Source organism: Ovis canadensis, chromosome 17, assembly GCF_042477335.2.
Source record: "Ovis canadensis isolate MfBH-ARS-UI-01 breed Bighorn chromosome 17, ARS-UI_OviCan_v2, whole genome shotgun sequence".
Taxonomy (NCBI): domain Eukaryota; kingdom Metazoa; phylum Chordata; class Mammalia; order Artiodactyla; family Bovidae; genus Ovis; species Ovis canadensis.
Genome location: NC_091261.1, coordinates 12,937,748 through 12,964,190, shown reverse-complemented (window position 1 = coordinate 12,964,190; position 26,443 = coordinate 12,937,748). Strand labels below are relative to the sequence as shown.

Sequence of the window (26,443 nt, the reverse complement as noted above, 5' to 3'; positions counted from 1 at the left end):
ATTTGAGGGATAAAGACACACTTTGGGCCATATGCTAACTAAATATTTGGCCTTGTGAAGAAAGAGATGTAACACCACTCTGGTGTCTTCCTTCTGCTGTTTTTACTGATCTGTGTTAGTCTCTGCTGACTGTCCTCCCCTTGCACTAGTCTGTTTCGTTTTTTAATGCAGCTGTAGGTTTCAGTTGGTTATCACTTTGTGTTTAAAATAATATTTATTAGAAGAATACTGGCTTATTGAAAGTCACAATAGAATGGAAAGGTCTCCTACTAAGGATTGTAATTGTCCTTGATCGCAATTGTCAGGCATAGCTTAACATTTATCTTTTATATAGTTGTATATTGCTGAAGAGTGCATCTGTTATACGTTCTCAAATTTGTTAGGGAGAGGAAATCAGAAAGGAAAATCGTTGTTAAAGGGAGAGTAATTTTTGTACTCATTGTAGACTTGCTTATGTATCATGGCCACTCCCATGGTATTACAAATACTTTTAGGAGATTCTGATTTGGAAGTGGAGTCAGAATTTTAGGGCTGAAGGGAGGTTCCCTACAAGAAACTTGTCAGCAGTGTTCTCAATTATTAGTTTGGAATTTGGAAATTTTACAATCATCTAAGTTAATTAAGTCTTAGATGTGATTTCAGTTAACGTACAAAACATTGGGTTGGCCAGAAAGTTTGAGTTTTTCTGTACGATGATGTGTGTATGCGTGCTAAAATCACTGCAGTCATGTCAACTCTTTGCAACCCCATGGACTGTAGCCCACCAGGCTCCTCTGTCCTTGGATTCTCCAGGCAAGAATGCTGGAGTGGGGTGCCATGGCCTCCTCCAGGGGATCTTCCCCGCCCAGGGGTATGTTTCCTGTACTGGCAGGTGGGTTCTTTACCACTAGTGTCCCCTGGGAAGCCTGTATGATGATAGAGAAAAACTGAAACGAACGTTTTGGCCAACTCAATAGAATCCTTCAGTTTTTCTTTTAATAAAGACAGTCTGAGTTAAAGATAAGATTAAGGTGGATAGCAAATGATTAACAGTGTTCTTAGAGAAAATGGATCCAATTATTCTTTCAAAGTGGAATGTTTGGCATTCAGTTGCTGAGCAAGATACTTGTGTTTGAAACATATTTTATTTCTATATATTCATTTTCTTTACAAATTTAAATTTGCAAGATTCTTAAAACATTTTTTTTTTAGTTTGTCAAATTTTCTGTTTAGACATAGTTTACCCATCTACTTGTAAATTCCATTATTAAGATGTTTTTCACTTGAGTCCTAGGGCCATAGTTAACTCCTGTTCACCTGTAGTTCCCAAAGACAACCCCTGTTCAATTATAGTATTTCCAACTTGATTATGTTTATTAGGGATACAGTTAATGTCAAGGAATGAAGTTCTTAGAGGGCACAGACAGTTTGCTTTAGTCTTCTATTACAGATTTTATCAACGTATATCAAAACTGCTTATAATAAAAAATTGAACAGTTTCTGTTTTATTTTTCAGTTTCAGTCCATCATCAGACAAAAGCCAAGATCCAAATGCAGGCCAAATTTTGAGTTTCATACGCAAGGCCAGGGGCCTTGTCCATAGATAGTAGCACACAAACTGTGATTGACTAGAAATCAGAATGAAGGCTAAGTTAAGAGGCAGCTAAGCAGGAAAAGAGAATTCAAGGAAATGAAAAAATCAGAAATCAGAAGTCTAGAAATCTTTAATAAGAAAACAAACATCAGACCTTCAGAGGTCTTTAAAGTAGGCAGCCGGAAAGTGACATATTGCCACAAGGCAGGTTAGGAATAGGTTGAATACTGTTGGCAGTGCTTTGGCATGCTTGTTCTGCTGTTAGCATTGGATCCTTTGGGCTTTGATGAGCTGTGCCTTTTTATGTGTGGTTTCCTTTAAATAAAGGTTGCAGAGTTTCACTGGGTGGCTCAGGGTTGAGATCAGTTGGTAACAGTGTTGTGTTTTTAGAGGGGAAGAGATGGTGTGTTACTGATGTCCTGTATGTTTCAAGCATTAGGTTGTTCCAAGCAAGTTCCAACCAAGAGGTTGCTATTGGTTCCTGGAATTCCTCAAATGTGAGTGAAAGTGAAAGTCGCTCAGTCCTATCCGACTCTGTGACTCCATGGAGTATACATATACAGTCCGTGGAATTCTCTAGGCCAGACTCCTGGAGTGGGTAGCCTTTCCCTTCTACAGGGGATCTTCCAAACCCAGAGATTGAACCCAGGTCTCCCTCCTTGCAGGCAGATTCTTTACTATCTGAGCCACAAGGGAATCCCAAGAATATTGGGGTGGGTAGCCTATCACTTCTCCAGTGGATCTTCCCAACTCAGGAACCGAACCGAGGTCTCCTGCATTGCAGGTGAATTCTTTACCAACTGAGCTATCAGGGAAGCCCCCTCAAATATAGTTCATTAAGTATGAAATCATATTTTGGCTCTATTTTCTTGAAGAATTTGAATCTAATTTCTTAGTGAATTTAACTGCTATTAATAGTTTAAGATTTTTTTAGGTGTACACCTATTTTCTTTAGGTGTAGCATTTTATTTGCTTTGACACTCTTCTCTTTCAGTTTTGATGCTATTTTGATGCTGTTAAATCTTTCCTTAATGATCTTTGGCTGTTCTATGCTATATAAACAATCATTTGCCTTTTTGTCTCAGCTCTTGAAGAGTGTGCTTTCACTGTCCATGTTTGTTTTAGCTTCACTATGCCTGTTTTTCAAGTCTGAAAAATAAAAGAGAAAAAAATAGATTTCATTTAGTTAAATGATGATTATTGGTGTTGAGGAACATGGAAGTTTTTTCAAGGGAGAGCAGGCATCTATAGAAGTACCAAATCAGAGTACTTCTGGCGACCATTTAGTGCTCTTACTAGAGTCCAAAATATTCTTGTTGCATAGTAATGTAAAATGAATTTTTAAAATATTCTGGGTTTTTTTGTTTCCATTTATAGTAAGCTTTATTTTAAGCAAAATACTTTATGAAAAGCTGGAAGCTGGGGTTCTTGCTAAAATTGAACCCTTATTATTTTTTACTTCAAAGATAGAGACTGTCTTCATCTTCAGGATGTCAGAGAGTAACCTCCCTAGGAACTCAATACTCAACCAACAAGATAAGAAATTATCTATCACTTGGTTATTCAACATTAGGAAGCTGTAATAAATGGGATACTCAATGGGTTTAAGGGCTTCCCCGGTGGCTCAGCAATAAGGAGTCTGCCTGCAGTACAGGAGATGCGGGTTCAGTCCCTAGGTTGGGAAGATCCCCTGGAGAAGAAAATGGCAACCCACTCCAGTATTTTTGCCTGGAAAATTCCAGGGACAGAAGAGCCTAGCAGGCCACAGCCCATGGGGTTGCAAAGAATTGTACATGAATTAGCAACTAGACCACCACACCACCATCAGTAGGTTTAATGGGTAGAATACAGACTTGGGGGCTAGGAGATAGGTTTTATACTAAATATTTGATGTTTGGAAACATCTCGGGTCATTCTGTATCACATCTTTTTACACAGGCCTTTTCTATCTCATAATTTTTATCTATTTAATAATTGACCGGAGTATCAGTATGAATAATCCTGCTTTTCCTAAAACTTTGCCTCTGTCTTGAATCTGGGCCTTCCAATATTGCCATAGCTTTCCTCTGGAGTAGTCTTCACTATTGAGGAGACAGAAATTGAGGAGATAAAAGTCCTACTAGTTTTATAAGAAGAAAAGTTCTAGAGAATACTTACTGGAAGGAGGGAGGTAGCCTCAGTGTGTGATGATAATTGATTCTGTTAAATAATTTACTAAAAAATAACTGTAGGCAAGACATTTCTCATTTCTATGTTTGTTCATTCCTGATGCAAATGGTAGTTTTTTACTTGAATGATACCTAAAACTCTTTAAAAAAAAAACAGGAGTGAAATACCTGTCACAAACCAGCTTGTTTGTGACATTGATTTAATTTCATCTGACATTTTGTGCTGTTGCTATGACTGATAAAATTTAATTAAAGAACAAGCTTTTTTGAATGCCTCTTTTGTGTGAATTGTACTTTACTAAGCAATCTGGACCTAAAGGTAAATAAAATACTGTTCTGGCTCTTAAGGAGTCAGATCTGCTTAAGAAGGCAGAGATGTGAACTCTACACATAGTTACTTTGGGAACACAGAGATGTGCTTTGGTGATTTCAGTCAGATTTTTAGGATTAGGAATAGAAAATATGTGGATTTTAGTTAATCTAAATTTCATCAGTTCTATTTTTTGAAACTTTGTGGATATTTTCTTTCTTTTTAGTACAGCTGTGTTGACTGTGCTTGCTTTTGCTTTTTCCAAGTAGTGTTTTTCTTAGATGAATCCATTTTGATTTGTGGGGACCATTTTATGTGTGAATATTCATCTTTTTTACATATTCTGTACTTTTCTCAGCATTCATTTTGTGGCTGACCTGCATGTTGCTTCTCATATTTGACTTTGTAGTGGCGTACATCATCAGAATCTTCATTTTTTATCTGGTCATTGAGTGCTAACATATTAAATATATATTTTCTAAGCATGTGGCCATTATGTTTGCTATCCCTTTAATATCATTAAAAGATTAGGGGATTAGGTTTTTATTTCTGTTGTCACTTGTAACTTGGTTGAAAGTTATGAAATAGAAGACACAGTAAGATGAAGAAATACTATTCTGAGAAGTTTTCATCTGAAAAATAATTGGTGCTATTTTTTATGAGCTATCATTATTTCCAGATTGATGGGCAGAAATTCAAAAATAAAATTTTAACTTAAAAAATTTGCCAATAAATTGCTTTGAAACAAAGAGAAACTTCCCTGGTTTTTTAAATTTAAGAAATTTTAGGAGAAATGGACGGAGGAGCCTGGTGGGCTGCAGTCCATGGGTTGCTGAGACTTGGACATGACTGAGCAACTTCACTTTCACTTTTCACTTTCATGCATTGGAGAAGGAGGTGGCAACCCACTCCAGTGTTCTTGCCTGGAGAATCCCAGGGACGGGGGAGCCTGGTGGGCTGCTGTCTGTGGGGTCACGCAGAGTTGGACATGACTGAAGCAACTTAGCAGCAGCAGCAGCAAGCTAAATATAATATAATGGTTATAGTGAAATTTTAAAGTTAAATAACTAGAAAAATTAATACTTTTAGAAAGTTAATATTTTCTTTCCAGTTTTAATTATGGATCTAACTTTTATACTATTTCAAACTTATATTTTAAAGAACAAAAGTAATTTTCTGAATTTGCTTTAAAATTCACCTAGTTAAGTGGGATGATCACCAACATTTCATACATTAATTTGTTTTCCATATGACCAAGTGGTGAGATGAAAATTCCATTAACTCAACTATGTGTCTTTGGACCTCACAGAGGGCCCTGTGTTCATGAAAATGTGTTTTTACTCCTCTTGAAACCTAGTTTTTTTTTTCCCAGAAGATCATCATTTGATATTACTCATAATTTTTATCTTACTAACACTTGTTTTAACGGACCATAATTTTTATGAAGTTGCTGCTGTGAGAGAAGCTTAATAATGAGCAATCAAGTAAAAGAAGCTATAGTCTCAGCTGCCAACACAATGTGACCCTGAAATGATCCACCTTTGTGGACCTCGGTGCCTTCTTCTCTAAACTATCAGGGTTTTACTTGGTGACTTCTTCACCTCCCCCAAATTTATGGTTTTGTTTAAAATATGATAACTCTGTAAAGAACCAAAAAACAATATTTGAGTTTTTCTTATGCATACCGAGATAGAATTCAAGTAGTTTAAAATCAAGAGCTGCTTTTGTCAAGATTAACCCTTTTCTCAGTTTAATGCTCCTTTTTTTCATATAATTCAAAACGTACGTTTGTCTGCTTCACAGCAAAACTAGATTAAGAAAATGAGTTACCTATTTCATTTTCATGATGACAAGTACTTATGTTTTCTTTCCATGTATTTGTCAATGAATTATAATCAAAACCAAGATTTTATAAAACAACCTGATTACTTAGCTATTTGGAAAGTAGTTTTTGTACCAGAGAATCTAGGAAGTTAATGATGCACATTAAAACATATGACCAGTATTATTCCATAGTTATATTATTAGCTGACAAATGTGATTGTGTGACTTCATTTATTTTACACATTTATTTAGTCATGCTTGATCTTCTGTCCTACAGTTTCTTAGTGTCTTTGGTTAATACATTTCTAAAATTCTTTTTCTAATATACTAGTTTTAATAGTAGCTACTGCTTTTTAATTTATAAACTTAACGTATGATATTTAATATTTAAGAAAACCCATGGTTTGTAAATTTTCCTCTAGTGTTAAAGGCCACAGTAAATTTTGCATATGTGCATCCTTAGATGTCAGCAGCAACTCAAAATTTTGCCACATGATATCCCCTAAATATATTTTTCAATGTGGCTTTAAAAGGAATTTCAGTGTTGTATTGATTTTTTTCTCTCCTCTAAGCTTCTAAACCCTGTGAAATAAGTAAGCTCTATACATATTTTGGAGGGTTTAGAATAGTGAAACTTTGTGTAGAAGCTGCACTATTGTGCCTTTATTTCTGCTTCCTACTTAATATTTGCTGCTACTGCTGAGTCGCTTCAGTCATGTCCGACTCTGTGCGACCCCATGGACTGCAGCCTACCAGGCTCCTCCATCCATGGGATTTTCCAGGCAAGAGTACTGGAGTGGGTTGCCATTGCCTTCTCCTTAATATTTAGTAGACAGTAATTACTGATGCTATAAAATGAATGGAGTGAATAGGGATGGAAGCTGTTTTGGAAAAATGGTTTTATTGTGATGAATTTATTCAAGTGATCATTTGTGATTTCAGCCACTTTAAAATTATTCAATGTCAGTTGCTTCCAGGCCTTTTGGTGAGAATTAAGTGTAGTACCTGATCTTACTAGTTAATTTCAGATATATTATCTATACTAGAGCAATTCACGGAGAAGGCGATGGCACCCCACTCCAGTACTCTTGCCTGGAAAATCCCATGGATGGAGGAGCCTGGTAGGCTGCAGTACATGGGGTCGCAAAGAGTCGGACACGACTGAGCAACTTCACTTCACTTTTCACTTTCATGCATTGGAGAAGGAAATGACAACCCATTCCAGTGTTTTTGCCTGGAGAATCACAGGGACGCGGAAGCTTGGTGGGCTGCCGTCTATGGGGTCACACAGAGTTGGACACGACTGAAGTGACTTAGCAGCAGAGCAATTCATCCTCTGTCATAGAGTGATACACATTCTGTCCAAGACCTGATAGTGCATTACCTCTGGAGTGTACTTGCCTCTGGAGAGTCAAAAAAATTAAAAAAACCCTAGTTTCCCAGGTGGTTAGAATCTCTCAATCTCCAAAATGTTAATAACAACTTGGATTTTCTTGCCCTTAAGTTTGAAATATTTGGTTAAAGGTCATTATTTATATGTGGGCCTTTCCTTACAGCAAGTGACATGTGAGTTATAAAAATTAGTTACAATAATTCATATTTTAAGAGAATATTTTATTTGGCTAACTGTGTATCTTTCTGCATTGCCTTTAGTAAATACAGTCTTACATACCACTGATAATGATTTCTACTGTAAATGTGTTTATAACTTCCAGTTAAAAAGCGTATCAGAGTGCAATCATTAGAAAACATCAGTCTGCTCATTTATATTGCCTGATAATTTGATAAGTGTACTCTAAACTTCTTCATTTTGTACACATTTAAACAGTATAGCCTGATTTTTATACACAGTAATCAAGAGTAAATAAATTTGAATAAATAAAAATTTTAAACTTGAATATACAACTTGTTTCCTTTATACAGTAGTTATCTATTGACCTTTACTTCATTTTTTCTTTCATGTTTTTGATTTTCTTTCTTTATATTTTCTAAGAATGTTATTTCTAGAGACGCTTTGCTTTTTTTTTACTTTTTTTTTTTTTTGGTAATCCTCTTTTATAGGTGAATTATTGTAAGACTGCAAGCCCATGAAATTAATTTTTCTCTTATCTTCATTTCAGCATACATATTCCAGTCTGCTTGTTTACTGGCCAGATTAGGGAGTAAGCAAATTTGCAGCCGATGTGCCATAGTGTGTATGGCTTATTCCTTCTGCGGCTGTGTTAATTTTTGATCCAAAGGTGACCAAATATGTAGTTACAGATTTAGTAAAGTACAGATTCACCCACTATCCAAAGTAGAGCCTTTCTGTGAAACCTTTTGTAAGCCAAATAGAGTAAAGCAAAGAGGCTTAGGACACAGTCTTGCTAACAGATGCACAAAAGCAAATCAAGGTAAAGCACAAATGCTCACCAACGCAATTCAGAGCTCTTGACAGCTCAATGCTGAGACACTGTCATTCTGGGGGGAGGAGCTTGCCTTTGCTGGTCTGGATGTTTAGGCTGCATGCTGTCTTTACAGTGGAATTGCTACAGAATGAATGCTAAGCACTGGTTTTGCTTTCTGCCTTTTCTCATAGAGGAAAAATCCTCTTTGAATTTCTTTTGGTTAGCAAAAACAGATACCAATGTGTAATGTAAAGTGAACTTTCAAAAAGTGGGGGATACCTATATTGGATAACTTGGGGTATAGAATTTAAAACATTCCAAGTGAGCCATTATGATTCTTTGGAAAACAGGTTTAAATTGTATTCTGCACTATAAAGTTATAATTTTTACCAAAAGCAAAATAATTCAGAGTAATGTTTATTAATTTAAATGTCTCACTTGTGTGTTTAGTTGTCTACATTTGTTTCTTTGAGAGATCACAAATCAAGTTTCCTTGTGATTCATAGGTGTGAAATTTAGATATACCAACTGTAGAAATAACGAGGATATCAGAGCATTGGAAAGTTACTTTTTTTCTCTTAACTAGAGAGAAAGGGGAGATAAAATAGGATTACTTACTCTGTGAAAGCACTCTTAGCTTCTGAAGGGTATTTACAAATATGAGATATCTGAGATTTGTTTTCCTTCTTTATTTCTTTTAAGTTTTTTCTATGATTTACTGATTTTAAGATTTTTAAGTGCTTGTATTGAAATGTATCTAGGGTAACTGCGACTCTAGGATACCTGCTCTTTTTACAGGTAACTTTCTTACTTATGCACCAGTGTGTTTTTAAACCTTACTTTTCCTGATTTTAAAAAATCTTTGTACCTCATTTATTTTTGCTTATTGTGGTTTATGCTACAAGCAGGGAGTGGCATATTAGTGAACATGACTTGAGGGGGATTAACGGCCTTTTTCGTCAGTCCTCTTAGGCCTTGGCAAGTATATTGATGTCAGCCAGTCTGATTTAAATTGGTAAATAAGGCAAATTTCATTGCCTTGAGATTTTTTCTGAATTTTTAGGCAGTAATGATTTTTATTTTCAGTTATTTTAGTCTGATGTTGTATTTTGAAAATTTTTATATGACAAGAAAAATTTCTGTAGCCAACTAGCAAATATTTATGTTTAGATTTGAGTTATGAATAATTTGAAACCAAGTAAATTGAAGTGTTGTTGCATTGTTTAATTATATTTATTATAGGGTTCTTTAAATATATAGTTCATTAATTCAGGGAATTTATATAAATTCTAGAGCCCTGTTATAAAAATCTGAGTTAGGAAAAGGATGGAAAGATGTTTAACTTCCCCTCAGCTCAGTTTCTGTTTGGGAGAGAGCATGTTGTCTCATACTGATGGAGCAGCCTGACCCAAGTAGAATATTGATCTTACCTTTATCTTTTCTGTTTATTTTCTACTGGTGTTGGGCTGTCCACCATAGTCCTTATCTCTCCCTGAAAGATACGAGGTGGTTTATTAAAAATTGGCAAAGTATGAAAGGATTCAAATCTTAAAAATTGAAGGAATTATTGAGTCAGTGGGAAATTATGAGTAGGAAAATAAAGCCAAGCAAAACTAAACAGTATGTTGTTTAGGAATGAAGGAATAAATGGCAGAACTATAAAGGAAAGCAAGAGAACGGTTAACAGTTAGAAATTAAGATCATAATTACTTTAAGGAATAAGAGAGATTGAAAGTGATGCAAGGGATTTCCAAGGTATTGATGATTTTCTATTTCTAAACCTGTGTGATGAATGCATGTTTTTATTTTAAAAATTCTGTTGACTGAACAAGGACCTACTGTAAAGCACAGGGAACTTTGCTTAATGTTATATAGCAATAAAACATTTTTTTATGTATAGAATTTTCTAGGCAAGATTACTGGAGTGGGTTTACCATTTCTTATTTCAGGGTATCTTCCCAACCTACAGATTAAACCGGCATCTCTTGTGTCTCCTCCACTGCACCACCTTGTTAATATGAATGTTCATGCAGCAAATACTTATTGGACACTGTGTTCTCTCTCAAGTCCTGAGGATGACTGTAGTGAACCACACACAGCGGCTGCCTTCATAGAATTCACATTCTATTGAGGGAGACAGTTATTCAGTTTCTTTTCTGATAAACATTCTAAAGAAGTACGGGGTGTTAGGAGAAAATATAATTTCATGACCTGAGATGAGAGGGTCAGGAAATAGTACATTGCATTTTAGAATTACAGCAAAAGAAAACTCAGTTCTTTAAATCTAGGATAACGTCCAGGCAACATTGCCTGTAAGAACATGGCACTCAGAGCTGAATTTCCTCAGTTCACATCCCAGCTTCATGACTTACTTGGGAAAGTTACTTTATCCTCTCTGTACTTGAGTTTCCTCATCTGAATGTTAAGAATATTTATCTCATACAGTAATTATATGTATTAAATGAGTTAAAATTGTAAAGGGCCCACAGCAGTGCCTTTCATATTAAAATATGCTGTATAAGTATTAAAAAATCTTTATTCAGAAGACAAATCCAGGACAATAGATTTTCCAACCATGTATAATAATGAATTTTATTAGTAATAATCGTAGTTAAGATTCTTGGAGGGTTTACTGTATATTAGGTACTGTGTTAAATGCCTTTGTATGATACTGCATTATTTTGTAAACTCTCTGAGGTGCTGTAGATATTATTTTTATGTCTTTTTATATAGTATTATTTTATTTTTATGTAGATAATATTATTTGTATAATAAATATTTATTATATTTTATGTCACCTTTTTTTAATAAGTGAAGAAACCAAGGCTTTAGTAGACTGAGTAATTTGTTCAGGATCCCCCAGTTGTCTAAGAAGTTGTGCTCTTAACTGCTTTTTTTTGTTGTTCCGTCACTCAGTTGTGTCCGACTCTTTGCAACCCCATGGGCTGCAGCTTGCCAGGCTTCCCTGTCCTTCACTGTCTCCTGGAGCTTGCTCAAACTCATGTCCACTGAGTCAGTGATGCCATCCAACCGTCTCATCCTCTGTTGCCCACTTCTGCTCCTGCCCTCAATCTTACTCAGCATCAGGGTCTTTTCCAGTCAGCTGGCTCTTAGCATCACATGGCCAAAGTATTGAAGCTTCAGCTTCAGCATCAATCCTTCTAATGAATATTCAGGGTTGATCTTTAGGATGGACTGGTTTGAGTCTTTTCCAGCACCAGAGTTCAAAAGCATCAACTCTTCAGCACTCAGACTTCTTTATGGTCCAGCTCTGACATTTCTACATGACTGTTGGAAAAGCCGTAGCTTTGACTATACGGACCTTTGTCGGCAAAGTGATGGCTCTGCTATTTAATATGCTGACTGGGTTTGTCTTAACTACTGTTCTTTATTAACTACATGTTCCCAGTGAAAGCCTGACCTTTGTGTAATGTTAAACATTTGATGACAGATCTGAATTTGGGGAAAATTATTGGCAAGTTATTCTTCTGAAACTTAAAATATAGTGTAATGGGCTTTTGTTTCATACTTTGCCTGCTTTTCAGAGACAGGTTTATCTTCCTAGTCCAACAAGCCGGTATTCCCATTCACTCCATGTATTAATAGTGTGCACCTAGTATACCTGTTTGAATCCTAAATAAATCATTTAAGTTACAGAGGAGTTGTGAACATACATTGTTTACAAATGAGCTTTGGGATTTTTCAGTTTCCTCTGGGGTGAGCATTGCCAGCTGGTCACATGTGTGACATGCCGGCAGAAGAGACTTGTTTTTTCCCTCCCTCAGACACTAGACAGAGTTTCAGATAGGCACGGTCTGTTGCGGTCTGTCCGTGGTATCTTGTTGCTTGGTGTTCTCATTTTGCTTTTGGACTGTGCTCAGACGTCGCAGCAGTATGTAACTCACCCGTGCAACCTACGGCTGCAGCTACATCTGCTGTTGCTTTTACCGTTCTCTTGCTCAGGAGCCTACAGGGGCTTGCTTTTATAATGCATAGCATATTAAGTCCTCTGAACTCCATATTCTCTTGTTCAGAATTCTCAATTGTTTGTCCCCATCTTACCTAACAATAGATAGTATCTTCTGCCACTTTGAATCATTTTTCTTTTATATATTATTCTATCTTGATAGTAACTATTATATTGTGTGGTTTTATTTTTTAAATTATAAGTGATTAACTTTTCATTTATCTGTACTAATTCTTTTTTAAACTTTCTATGTTACGTACAAACTGAAAAGCATGCGCAGTGCATTACTGAAAGCTGTGAGCTACCACAGAGGCAACACATCGGTGTGACCACCAGTTACACTGTCCGACTCTGCAGCGACATGGGCTGTAGCCTCCCAGGCGTCTCTGTCCATGGAATTTTCCAGGCAAGAATACTGAAGTGTGTTGCCATTTTCTCCTCCAGGGGATCAATTTGTGTCTCTTAAAAGAGTCTCCCGCTGGCTGGCAGGTTTTTTACCACTAGTGCCACCAAGGAAGCTGTAATCACTAGCGGAAGACAAAGTATCAGTACCCTGGAACAGTCCTCTGTGCTCCTCCTCAGCTATCTCTGTTCCCAAAAGAAACTAATCTTCTGACTACTTCTGTTTTTGAAATTTGTACAGAATTTTGTTTATTTTTGTCTGGCTTATTTTGACATTATGTTTATGAAATTGGCCTGTGTTGTTATATGTACTGTTATCTGTGTAAGGATTCCATCAAAATCATACAGTTTGCTATTTCTGTTGTTAGAAATTTGAGTGCTTCATATTTGAGCTGTTTGAATAATGATGCTGTGAATATTCTTTTACATGGTGGGTTTTTCTGGTGTACATTTGAATGCATTTCTGTTGAATACATAGGCATAAATGTGGTAAGTAAGTAAGAGAAGTTGCTCAGTCATGTCCGACTCTTGGCGACCCCGTGGACTGTAGCCTACCAGGCTTCTCTGTCCATGGGATTCTCCATGCAAGAATACTGGAGTGGGTTACCATTTCCTTCTTCAGGGGATCTTCCCAACCCAGGGATCGAACCCGGGTCTCCCACATTGGAGGGAGACACTTTAACTTCTGAGCCACCAGGGAAGATTTATAAGTGTGGTAGGTAATATTTTTAAAACTTGAGTGCCTATGTGCTAAGTCACTTCAGTCATATCCTATTCTGTGTGATGCTATAGACTGTAGCCTGCCAGACTCCACTGTCCATGGAATTCTCTAGGCAAGAATGCTGGAGTAGGTTGCCATGCCCTCCTCCAGGGGATCTTCTGGACCCAGGGATTGAACCTGAGTCTCTTAGGTCGCCTGTCTTGGCAGGCAGGTTCCTTACACTAGTGCCACCTGGGGAGCCTTTAAAACTTGAGCAGATAAGGCCACACAGTTTTCCAAAGTGATTATATCAATTTATACTTTACTAGCAGTACATGGGTTTTAGTTGTTCCATATCCCTGCCACTGCTTTGAACATTATTTCTAGTCTCTTGATATTGAATACTCTGGCTAGATATATATTGCTGTCTCATTAAGATCATAACTTCTGTATCACTGTTGAGTGATGGATAGTGAGCATCTTTTAATAAGATTATATGGCATTAAGATATCCTTTTGATGAAATGTCTTATTTTAAATCATTTGTCCCTTTTTTATATTGGGTTGTTTGTTTTTTTCTTTTTTAAAGTACAAGCCCTTTGCTGGATATATACTTTACAAATACCTTCTTCCACTAGTGGCTTACCTTTCTACTCTCTACATGATATACTTTGAAAAAGACAGAAGTTCTTAATTTTAGTGTGGTTTACTTTATCAGTCCTTAAAAGTTGGTACTGTTTGTGCCCTGCTTAAGAAATCTTTGCTTACCTCAAGGTGATAAAATATTCTCTTGTATTATCTTTTAGAGACTTTTATCTTTCAAGTTTAGTGAGGTTGTGAAGTATTGTATGTATATGTATGTATATGTTTACATATATATTGGTGTAAGTCTTACTCTAGATTCTGTATTCCCTTGCATTGATTGATTTTATTATAGTATCTTAATTATGAAAATCTTGATATTTAGTAGAGAACTATCTTCCCACACTTTTTTCTTTTCTTCACAATTACCTTGACTCATGTTAGCGTTTATGGTTCCATATAAATTTTAGAATCAATTGTAAATTTTCACCAAAAATCCTACTAGGGATTTGATTAGAATTGAATCTGTAGCTCCATTTGTGATGAAATGACATTTTTATAATATTGGGCTTTCTGATCCATGAAACTTATACATCTATCCATTTATTTACACTTTCTTTAATTTCTGTAAATACTCAATAGTTTATAAATGTTATAAATGTTTGTGTAAATGTCTCCTACATCTTTTATTAGATTTATTCCTGAGTCTTAATGTTTTTCACTGCCATTGTAAATGCTGCCTTTTATTTCTATTTCTAATTGTTTATATAAATACAATTTACTTGTTATGTATTGAATAATGCTATTTATTTGAGTATAATGGTTTGGCTCTATATCATTTAAAATTTTCCTACTTACACAGTGATATCAGCCACACAAAAAAATGGGAGTTTTTTCTTCCTTTTTTGTCCTTTGACTTTTCTTTTTTCCTCTTGCCTTATTGCACTGGCTAGAACCACTTATCCAGCCTTGACTGCAAATAATGATAAAAGGCATTCTTAAATCCTTTCAGTATTTCTCAGTTAAGTATTATGTTTACTGTGGTTCTTACAGAAGCCCTTTGTCATGGCCTTTCTATTCCTAGTTTGCTCAGAGGTTGTATCACAAATGGGCAATGAAGTTTTTCTGCATCTATATGGATAATTATATCATTTTACCTATTATTCTTTTAATGTTAACTGCATTGATTGATATGTGAATGTGACACCAGTCTTGCATTTCTGAAATAAACCCAGTTGGATCATGATATACATTATCCTTTTTATGTATGCTAAATTTCATTTTTATATTTTCTTTAGGATTCTTAGATCTGTGTTCATTAATGAGATTGGCCCATACTTTTCCTCATAAAAACATTTACTAAATTTTTTCTCTTTTAATGTTCTACGAAGAGTTTGGCGTTATATGTGTATATTTGGGTATGTGGAATATCATTTAAGAAGTCATCTTAGAGTTCTCAGCCTTTTATTACACTGGATACATTTCAGGGCTACAAACTGCCCTTTAAGTGTGGTTATAGCTGTGTCACATATGTCTTGATGTTGATTGATTTTTATCATTATTTATTTGAAAATACTTCATTTTGATTTCACATGAGTATAAATTTTAAACATATGAAGATTTCTGTAGTTATATTTTTGTTTTTTTACTATGATCAAAAAGTATTTTATGGATCATTTCAGTACTTTGTCTTTTGTTTTTTAATGATTAAATTTAAAAATTCATGCCTGATTAAAAAGAATGTATTTCCAGTTGTTAATTGCAGTGTATTTAGTTTGCTAGGGTTGCTGTGGCAGAGTACAACAATCTGTTTGACTTGAGCAACAGAAATTTATTTTTCCGTAGTTTGGAGTCTAGGAATAAGTTGACTCTCTCTAAAGCTGGCAGGGGAGAATTCCCTTGCGCCTGTCAGCCTCACGCACTTGGGAGAATTCCCTTGCTCCTCTCGGCGGCACGCACTTGGGAGACTCTCCTTGCGCCTCTCGGCGGCACGCACTTGCAGCAGCCCTTCACTTCTTTGGCTTCTGGATGTGCTGCACCAATCTCAGCCTCTGCTGAGTAAGGTTATCTTTTCTCCCTGTATCTTTCTGTGTCTTCATGAGGCAGTTTCTTCTCTATGTGTCTCTGTTTCTATCAGGATATCCAGCATACTAGATTGAGTCCCTGCTGTGCACTTCCCCCTATGGCTCAGCAGGTAAAGAATCTGCCTGCAGTGCAGGACACACAGGAAATGCATGTTCGATCCCTGGGTCGGGAAGATCCCCCGGAGGAGGAAAATGGCAGTGCACTCCAGTATTCTTGCCTGAAAAGTTCCATGGACAGAGGAGCCTGGCAGACTACCGTCCATGGGGTCACAAAGAGTCGGGCACTGTTGACCAACTGAGCACATACTACTCCAGTATGACCTCATCTTAACTAATTACATTTGTTTGTGATTAGCCTGTTTCCAATTGAGGTCACATTATGAGGTGCTAGGGATTAGGACCTCAACATACCATTTTGGGGCACATGATTCAACTCATAAGTTAAACCAGGTTTACTAATCAGATGTAGAATCCTTTATCTTTCATGTTTTTCTGGTGCGTATTCTATTACTGAGAGGGTTGTGAAAATTACCCATTGTGACTACAAACTTGGCTTTTCCTCCTTTTGATTCTGTCAGTTTTTGCTTTATGTAATTTTAGGTTGTATATTATTAGGTACATAGAAATCTAGAATTGCTGTTTTTCTGGTGAAGTGTACATTTTATTATTACACTGTGTCATTCTATCTCTATTATGCATTGTTGTTGTTTTGTTCAGTGGCTACGTTGTGTCTGACTCTGCAACCCCGTAGACTGCAGCACACCAGACTTCCCTGTCCTTCTCTGTCTCCCAGAGTTTGCTCAAACTCTGGTCCATTGTGTTGGTGATGCCATCCAACCATCTCATCCTCTTTTGCCCCCTTCTCCTCCTGCCCCTATCTTTCCCAGCATCAGGGTATTTTCCAGTGAGTGGGCTCTTCTCATCAGGTATTGGAGCTTCACCTTCTGCATCAATCCTTTCATTGAGTAGTCAGGGTTGATTTCCTTCAGGATTGACTGGTTTGATCTCCTTGCTGTCCAGAGGGACTCTCAGGAGTCTTCTCTGGCACCACAATAAAGAAGCATCAGTTTCAGCCTTCTTGATGGTCTCTCACATCTATACATGACTACTGGAAAAACCATAGCTTTAACTATATGCACCAAAAGTGATGTCTCTGCTTTTTAATACACTGTTAGGTTTGTCATAGCTTTTCTTCCAAGGGGCAAACGTCTTTTTAATTTTGTGGCTGCAGTCATAATCTGCAGTGATTTTGAAGCCCAAGAAAATAAAATCTGCTGCTGTTTCTACTTTTTCCTCTGTCTATTTGCCGTGGAGTGATGAGCCTGGATGCCATGATCTTAGTTTTTTGAAGTTGACTTTTAAGCCAGCTTTTTTACTCTCCTCTTTCACCCTCATCAGGAGGCTCTTTAGTTCCTCTTCATTTTGTGTCATCAGAGTGGTATCTGCATATCTGAGGTTTTTGATATTTCTCTTGGCAATGTTGACTCCTATCATTCTTTCCTGCCTTAAAGAATACTTTTGATATTAACATAGGTTTCCAGGCTTTCTTTTGATTAAGGTTTCACACATGTATTTTCTTCTATTTTTAAACTTTTACTTTCCCTGTATCTTAGTTTTAAGATGACCCCAATGTAGAGTTAGTGTTGTTTTTGTTGCTGACATTTGGTTTCGCTGAAAGTCTGTGTTTTAAGTGTTTGATCAGCTTGCATTTAATTTACTTACACGAATGTTAAGAATTAAGTTTCTTGTCTTGCCCTTTGCCTTCTATTCCTTGTCCTGAGTCCTTGTGCAGTCTTTCCCTTTTCTCCTTTCTTGCCTTCTTGTAATGGATTATTTAGTTGCTTTTTTTCTGTCTTCCTCTTTTAACTATATTAGTCATAGAGTTTTTATTATTCTAGTTTTAACCTTGTAGCCTCCAGTATGTATCCTTTTTGGGGGGTTGCACCGCCTGGCATGCAGGATCTTCATTCCCTGACCAGGGATTGAACTCACAAGCCCTGTGGTGGAAGTCCAGAGTCTTAACCATTGAACCACCAGGGCAGCCCCCAACATGTATTCTTGTTACTGAAATGTAATACTAATTAGTGTTTTTATTCCATTTAAGACAATGCAAGGGCCTTAATACACTCTAACTTATTAAATGTTCTCTTCCAATTTTTTGTAGTGTCTTGATATTTCCATATGTCTTAAGACTATGTTTTAACCCCCACATACCTAATTATAGTAGTTTTTAGTTAACATAAACAGTTTTTAGTACTGTTTATATATCATTTCTTTTGCTCTTTATTTTCTGATATTACCAAGCATTAACTATGATTAATTCTTTATTCTGCTCAAAGAACATTCATGTTTTCTTTGGTATGACTATGCCAGTGACAGCTTACCTCAGTTTGTTTGCCTGACTATGTCTTTAATTCATCTGCCTTTTGAAAGGGTATTTTTACTATACCAACTGTTACTTTCCATTAATTCCTTGAGGTTAATAATTCCATTCAGGCTTCTGTTGTTTCTATTGAGAGGTCAGCTGAAATTTGCTTATTACTTCTTTATTTATTTTAATTGGAGGCCAATTACTTTAAAATATTGTGGTGGTTTTTGCCATACATTGACAAGAATCAGCCACGGGTATACATGTGTCCCCCATCCTGAACCCCTCCTCCCACCTCCCTCCCCATCTCATCCCATCCCTCTGGGTCATCCCAGTGTACCGGCTTTGAGTGCCCTGTTTCATGCCTTGAACCTGGACTGGTGATGTATTTCACATATGGTAATATACATGTTTCAATGCTATTCTCTCAAATCATCCCACCCTCGCCTTCTCCCACAGAGTCCAGAAGTCTGTTCTCTATATCTGTGTCTCTTTTGCTGTCTCTCATATAGGGTTATCATTTCCATGGGTTAGTATACTGTATTGGTATTTTTCTTTCTGACTTACTTCATTCTGTATAATAGGGTCCAGTTTCATCCACCTCATTAAAACTGATTCAAATGCATTCTTTTTAATAGCTGAGTAATGTTCCATTGTGTATGTGTACCACAGCTTTCTTATCCATTCATCTGCTGATGGACATAAAAGTTGCTTCCATGTCCTGGCTATTATAAACAGTGCTGCGATGAACATTGGGGTACACGTGTCTCTTTCAGTTCTGGTTTCCTCGGTGTGTATGCCCAGCAGTGGAATTTCTGGGTCATATGGCAGATCTGTTTCCAGTTTTTTAAGGAATCTCCACACTGTTCTCCATAGTGGCTGTACTAGTTTGCATTCCCACAAACAGTGTAAGAGGGTTCCCTTTTCTCCACACCCTCCCCAGCATTTATTGTGTGTAGACTTTTGGATCGCAGCCATTCTGACTGTCGTGGGATAGTCCCTCATTGTGGTTTTGATATGCATTTCTTCTGATAATGAGTGATGTTGCACATCTTTTCATGTGTTAGCCAGCCATCTGTATGTCTTCTTTGGAGAAATATCTGTTTAGTTCTTTGGCTCATTTTTTTATTAGGTCCTTTATTTTTCTGGTATTGAGCTGCATGAGCTCTTTGTATGTTTTTGAGATTAATTCTTTGTCAGTTGCTTCATTTGTTATTATTTTCTCCCACTCTGAAGGCTTTCTTTTCACCTTGCTTAGAGTTTCCTTCATTGTGCAAAATCTTTTAAATTCACTTAGGTCCCATTTGTTTATTTTTGCTTTTATTTCCATTACTCTAGGAGGTGGGTCATAGAGGATCTTACTCTGATTTATGTTAGAGAGTGTTATGCCTATGTTTTCCACTAGGAGTTTTATAGTTCCTGGTCTTACATTTAGGCCTTTAATACAGTTTGAGTTTGTTTTTGTGTACGGTGTTAGAAAGTGTTCTAGTTTCATTCTTTTACACGTAGTTGACAAGTTTTCCCAGCACCACTTGTTAAAGAGATTGTCTTTCCTCCATTGTATATTTTCGCCTCCTTTGTCAAAGATAAGGTGTCTATAGGTGCGTGGATTTATCTCTGGGCTTTCTATTTTGTTCCAATGATCTATATATCTGTCTTTGGGCCAGTACCATACTGTTTTGATGACTGTAGCTTTGTAGTATAGTCTGAAGTCAGGAAGGTTGATTCCTCCAGTTCCATTCTTCTCTCTCAAGATTTCTTTGGCTATGCAAGGTTTTTTGTATTCCCATACAAATTGTGAAATTATTTGTTCTAGTTGTGTGAAAAGTCCCATTGTAGCTTCATAGAGATTGCATTGAATCTATAGATTGCTTTGGGTAGTATACTCATTTTCACTATATTGATTTTTCTGATCCATGAACATGGTATATTTCTCCATCTATTTGTGTCATCTTTGGTTTCTTTCATCAATGTTTTATAGTTTTCTATATATATGTTTTTTTGTTTCTTTAGGTGGATGTATTCCTAAGTATTTTCTTCTTTTTGTCACAGTGGTGAATTGGATTGTTTCCTTAATTTCTCTTTCTGTTTTCTCATTGTTAATGTACAGGAATGCAAGGGATTTCTGTGTATTAATTTTATATCCTGCAACTTGACCATATTCATTGATTAGCTCTAGTAATTTTTCAGTGGTGTCTCTAGGGTTTTCCACGTAGAGGATCATGTCATCTGCAAACAGTGAGAGTTTTACTTCTGTTGCAATATGGATTCCTTTTATTTCTTTTTCTTCTCTGATTGCTATGGCTAAAACTTCCAAAACTTATGTTGAATAGTAGTGGTGACTACTTGTCTTGTTCCTAACTTTAGGGGAAATGCTTTCAATTTTTCATCATTGAGGATAATGTTTGCTGTGTGATAAACATATAGCTTTTGTTATGTTGAGGTATGTTCTTTCTACGCCTGCTTTCTGGAGAGGTTTTTTTTTTATCATAAATGGATGTTGAATTTTGTCAAAGACTGTCTCTGAACCTATTGAAATAAGCATATGGTTTTTAACCTTCAATTTGTTTATGTGTATCACATTGAGTGACTTGTGAATATTGAAGAATCCTTGCATCCCTGGGATAAAGCCCACTTGGTCATGATGTATGATGTTTTTAATATGTTGTTGGATTATGTTTTCTAGCATTTTGGTGAGGATTTTTGCATGCATTTGTGTTCATCAGTGATATTGGCCTGTAGTTTTCTTTTTTGGTGGTATCTTTGTCTGGTTTTGGCATTAGTGTGATGGTGGCCTTATAGAATGAGTTTGGGAGTTTACCTTCCTCTGCAGTTTTCTGGAAGAGTTTGAGTATGATAGGTGTTAGCTCGTCTCTTAAATTTTTGGTAGAACTCACCAGTGAAGCCATCTGGTCCTGGGCTTTTGTTTGTTGGAAGATTTTTGATTACAGTTTCTATTTCCATGCTTGTGATGGGTCTGTTAAGATTTATAGCTTCTTCCTAGTTCAGTTTTTGCCTTATACTTTTCTAAGAATTTGTCCATTTCTTCCACGTCATCTATTTTATTGGCATAGTTACTGATAGTAGTCTCTTATGATCCTTTGTATGTCTGTGTTGTCTGTTGTGATTTCTCCATTTTCATTTGTAATTTGGTTGACTTGAGTCTCCCTGTGTTTCTTGATAAGTCTGGCTAATGGTTTGTCAGTTTCATTTATCCTTTCAAAGAACCAGCTTTTAGTTTTGTTGAATTTTGCTATAGCCTCCTTTGTTTCTTTTTCATTTGTTTCTGCCCTAATTTTTGTGATTTCTTTCCTTCTACTAACCCTGAGGTTCTTCATTTCGTTTTTTTCTAGTTGCTTTAGGTGTAGAGTTAGGTTGTTTATTTGACTTTTCTCTTGTTTCTTGAGGTAAGCCTGTATTGCTATGAACCTTCCCCTTAGCACTGCTTTTACTGAGTATCATAGGTTTGGATTGTTGTGTTTTTGTTTTTCTTTGTTTCTATGGATATTTTCATTTCCTTTTTGATTTCTTCTATGATTTGTTGGTTACTCAGAAGTGTGTTGGAGAATGCAGTGGCAACCCACTCCAGTACTCTCACCTGGAAAATCCCATGGATGGAGCAGCCTGATAGGCTGCAGTCCATGGGGTTTCTAAGAGTCAGACATGACTGAGTGACTTCACCTTCACGTTTCCTTTCATGCATTGGAAAAGGAAATGGCAACCCACTCCATTGTTCTTGCCTGGAGAATCCTGGGGACAGGGAAGCCTGGTGGGTGCCGTCTGTGGTGTTGCAGAGTCGGACATGACTGAAACAACTTAGCACCAGCAGAAGCGTGTTATTTAGCCTCCATATGTTTGTGTTTTCAATAATTTTTTTCCCTGTAATTGACATCTAATCTTAGATGCTTGAAATATTTTCAGTGGTTTTGAATTTACTAAGGCTAGATTTGTGGCTCAGGATGTGATCAGTCCTAGGGAATGTTCTGTGTGTACTTGAGGAAAAGGTGAAATTCATTGTTTTAGGGTGAAATGTCCTATAGATATCAATTAGGTCTAACTGGTTCATTGTATCATTTAAAGTTGGTGTTTCCTTGCTAATTTTCTGTTTGGTTGATCTATCCATAGGTGCGAGTGGGGTATTAAAGTCTCCCCACTATTATTGTATTACTGTTAATTTCCCCTTTCATACTTGTTGGCATTTGCCTTATGTATTGAGGTGCTCCTATGTTGGGTGCATATATATTTTTAATTGTTATATTATCTTCTTGGATTGATCCTTAGATCATTATGTAGTGTCCTTCTGTCTCTTTTCATGGCCTTTATTTAAAAATCTATCTTATCTGATATGAGTATTGCTACTCCTGCTTTCTTTTGGTCTGTATTTGCGTGGAATATCTTTTTCCAGCCCTTCACTTTCAGTCTGTATGTGTCCCTTGGTTTGAGGTGGGTCTCTTACAGGCAGCATATATAGGGGTCTAGTTTTTGTATCTGTTTAGCCAGTCTTTGTCTTTGGTTGAGGCATTCAACCCATTTACATTTAAGGTAATTATTGATAAGTATTATCCCATTGCCATTTACTTTGTTGCTTTGGATTTGAGTTTATAAACCTTTTCTGTGTTTCCTGTCTAGAGAATATCCTTTAGCATTTGTTGAAGAGCTGGTTTGGTGGTGCTGAATTCTCTCAGCTTTTGCTTATCTATAAAGCCTGTGATTTCTCCTTCATATTTGAGTGAGATCCTTGCTGGCTACAGTAATCTGGGCTGTAGGTTTTTCTCTTTCATCACTTTAAGTGTGCCTTGCCATTCCCTTCTGGCCTGAAGAGTTTCTATTGAAAGATCAACTGTTATCCTTATGGGAATCCCCTTGTGTGTTATTTGTTGTTTTTCCCTTGCTGTTTTTAATATTTGTTCTTTGTGTTTGATCTTTGTTAGTTTGGTTTGGCTTTGGGCAGCCTGTCTTTTTTTATTTATTTTTTTTTAAATTAAAAAAAAAATTTTATTTTTACTTTATTTTACTTTACAATACTGTATTGGTTTTGCCATACATTGACATGAATCCACCACGAGTGTACATGCTGTGGTGCATATACACAATGGAGTATTACTCAGCCATTAAAAAGAATACATTTGAATCAGTTCTAATGAGATGGGCAGCCTGTCTTTTAATGCTCATGGCTGTGTTCCTGCTTTGCTGGAGAATTAGCTTGGTATGTCTTGCTGTGGAACTTGTTGGCTCTTAGATGGAGTTTGATTTCAGTGTAGGTATGGAGGCTTTCGGATGAGCTGTCTATTAGTGTTCCCTGGAATCAGGAGTTCTCTGCTGTACTCAAGGTTTGGAGTTAAGCCTCCTGCCTCTGGCTTTCAGTCTTATTCTTATAGTAGCCTCAAGACTTCTCCATCCATACAGCATTGATGATAAAACCTCTAGGTTAATGGTGAAAAGATTCTCCACAGTGAGGGACACCCAGAGAGGTTCACAGAGATACATGGAGAAGAGAAGAGGGAGGCAGGAGATAGAGGTGACCAGGAGGAGAAGAGGGGGATTCAAAAGAGGGAGAGATCAATCTAGCCAGTAATCAATTCCCTGTGTGCTCTTCACAGCCTGGATCCCTCAGAGATGTTCACAGTTACACAGAGAAGAGAAGAGGGAGGAAGGAGACAGAGGTGGCCAGGAAGAGAAGAGGGGGGATCAAAAGGGGAGAGAGCAGGCTAGCCAGAAATCAGTTCCCTAAGTGTTCTCCATAGCCCAGAACACCCAGAGAGAGTCACAGAGTTAAGTAGAGAAGAGAAGGGGGAGGGAGGAGATAGAGGTGACCTACGGGAGAAAAGGGAGAGTCAAAAGGGGAGAGTGCAGTCAAGCCAGTAATCACACCCCTGAGTGGAAATGGATCCTGAAGATTAGACTCTTAAAGGTACAAAATTGGTAACAAATACCCAAAAGCAAAGATTAAAATTCTAGAGTAGAGGTTAGACTGTCAAAAATAACATTATTAAAAATACAAAACAAAAATCACAAAAATTATTAAAATATATATATATATGTGAAATTTGCTTTAAAAAATGGTCTTTTTGTCAGGTAATAGTAGGTTATAAAAATGAAAATTAAAGGAGTAATAAAGAACTAAAATTTTTTAATTAAAAAGTGGTAATAGTAAAAATAAGAATTTCTCTGGAGCTGTTGTGGGCAGTGTGGGGTCAGTTCAGTTTTAGATAGTTCCTTGTTCCAGCTTGTACTTGTTCTCAAGATCTATAGGCCCACTCCAATGCTTAGTCAATGTTAACTACAGGATTTTAATATGTTGCACCCATCATTTCCAGAGAAGTTCTCTCTTATTTGTTTATTTTGGCTTCCTCTGTTTGCAACTCTCTTCTAATTTCTGCCTGACACAAGGGGGTGAACCTGGTCACTCATTTAGGCTGCCTTGCTCAGTTCTGTTGTGGGGAGGGAGAAGCACTGCAAACAAGCACTGCTTGCATGTGTAGGGAATGCTTGCAGCGTATGGACCACACTGGGTTTGCCCCTGCTCACAGAGGCGTGTGCTTTCCGGGTCTACTTAGGGCCTGCTTAGGCCCTGCGTTCTGTGTACTTCCCAGGTCTAAGCCGCTCAAGGTTCTTGGGAACTCCACAAGGGCACAGACTCTGTTGGGCATCCGCTCTGTGCCCGTCCGAGGTCCGAGCAGCTCAGGCAGCCAGGAGCTTGGCGAGCACTGTCTCCGGTGGGCTGTGTGTCTTACCACCTCCCCGGTCCCAGCCGCTCGGTTTCCCCGGTATGCCGTGGGAGTGCCGTCTCAGCTGTGTATCTCCTCTGGGGAGCTGACCTTAGGCTGCAACCTCCTGGCAGGTGTCAACCGTCTAGGATCCCAGGTAGACATGGTTAGCGGCTGGGGGCCTGCTCACAGTCTGGGGGGGGGATGCCGTCTCGGGCTGAGACTGGAGCAGCACCCACCACCCGCTTCCGGCTCTGGCTCTCGCATGCCTGCCTCTGCCCTGGCAGGGTCTAGGGTATGGGCTGTATGCTCACTCTCCTTTGATATTCTGTTAGTCCTTTGTTCTGTGAGTGGGCCAGGCTGTGTATTAGAGCCTTCTGTGGGAAAGCTCTCTTCTCTTTATTTTTCCTCTCTAGCGATTCCCCAGTTTGGGTTGCTCTCTCACGTTAGCTTCCTCAGGTTGTCCTCAGGGCATTCAGGCCTGGTCCTTACCCCAAGGACTGATGGTGCCACCCAGGCCTCCCTGTCCAGCCTCCATCGCTAGTGGTGGATGCGAGCATCTGGGCTGCTGCTCTGTTGACAGCTGCAGTTAGGCGCCTGTTCTGTGTGTTTCCCCCCGCCCCTGGGTTATGTTGCCCTCTGAGATTCTAAAACTCCCCACAGACCTGCCTGTGAGAGGGCTTCCTACTATTTGGAAACTTCTCCTTCACGACTCCCTCTCCAGGTTGGGTCTCTGTCCCTAACTCTTTTGTCTCTCTTTTTATCTTTTATATCTTGTCCCACCTCCTTTCGAAGAGAATGGGCTACCTTTCAGGGTGCCTGGTGTCCTCTGCCAGCCTTCAGCGGTTGTTTTGTGGCAGTTGCTCAGCGCTCAGATGACCGTGTGATGAATTTGTGGGAAAGAAAGTGGTCTCCCCGTCCTGTTGTTTGGCCATCTTGGGACTGCCTCCAGTACTCCTTCATTACAACTCCTCTGGCTACTTTTAATACTTTCTGTTTCTCCTGTGATTTTCAGAAGTATCACTGTGGTAGACGTAGGTGTAATTTTCTTAGTTTTTGTCTTAATTGGAACTTTCACTCCTTCTAATCTGGATCAGTGTTTTCCACTTGTTTTAGAAAGTTCTAAGTTATTCTGTTTTCTTACATTGCTTCTGTCCCATTTTCTCTGTTTTTTTCTACGGTATTCCAGTTATGAGTTGTTGGACCATTTTACTATATCCCATTTATTTACTGTGTTCTTTTTATACTTTTCCATTCTTTTGTATACTTAGTCTACATATTTTTTCAGGCTTGTCTTTCTGCTTATGAATTCCTTTTTCATCTGTTGTCTAACATGATAAGGTAATTATTGGATTTCTCAGTTCTGAAATGT

At 37.6% G+C, this 26,443-nt stretch overlaps 1 protein-coding gene across 3 annotated transcripts in view; it reads left to right on the top strand.

Annotated features, from left to right (window-relative positions):
• RBM46 (RNA binding motif protein 46) overlaps positions 1–26,443 on the top strand; it is a 54,648-nt gene that overhangs the window by 14,240 nt on the left and 13,965 nt on the right. The gene's annotated exons all lie outside the window — the stretch shown is intronic.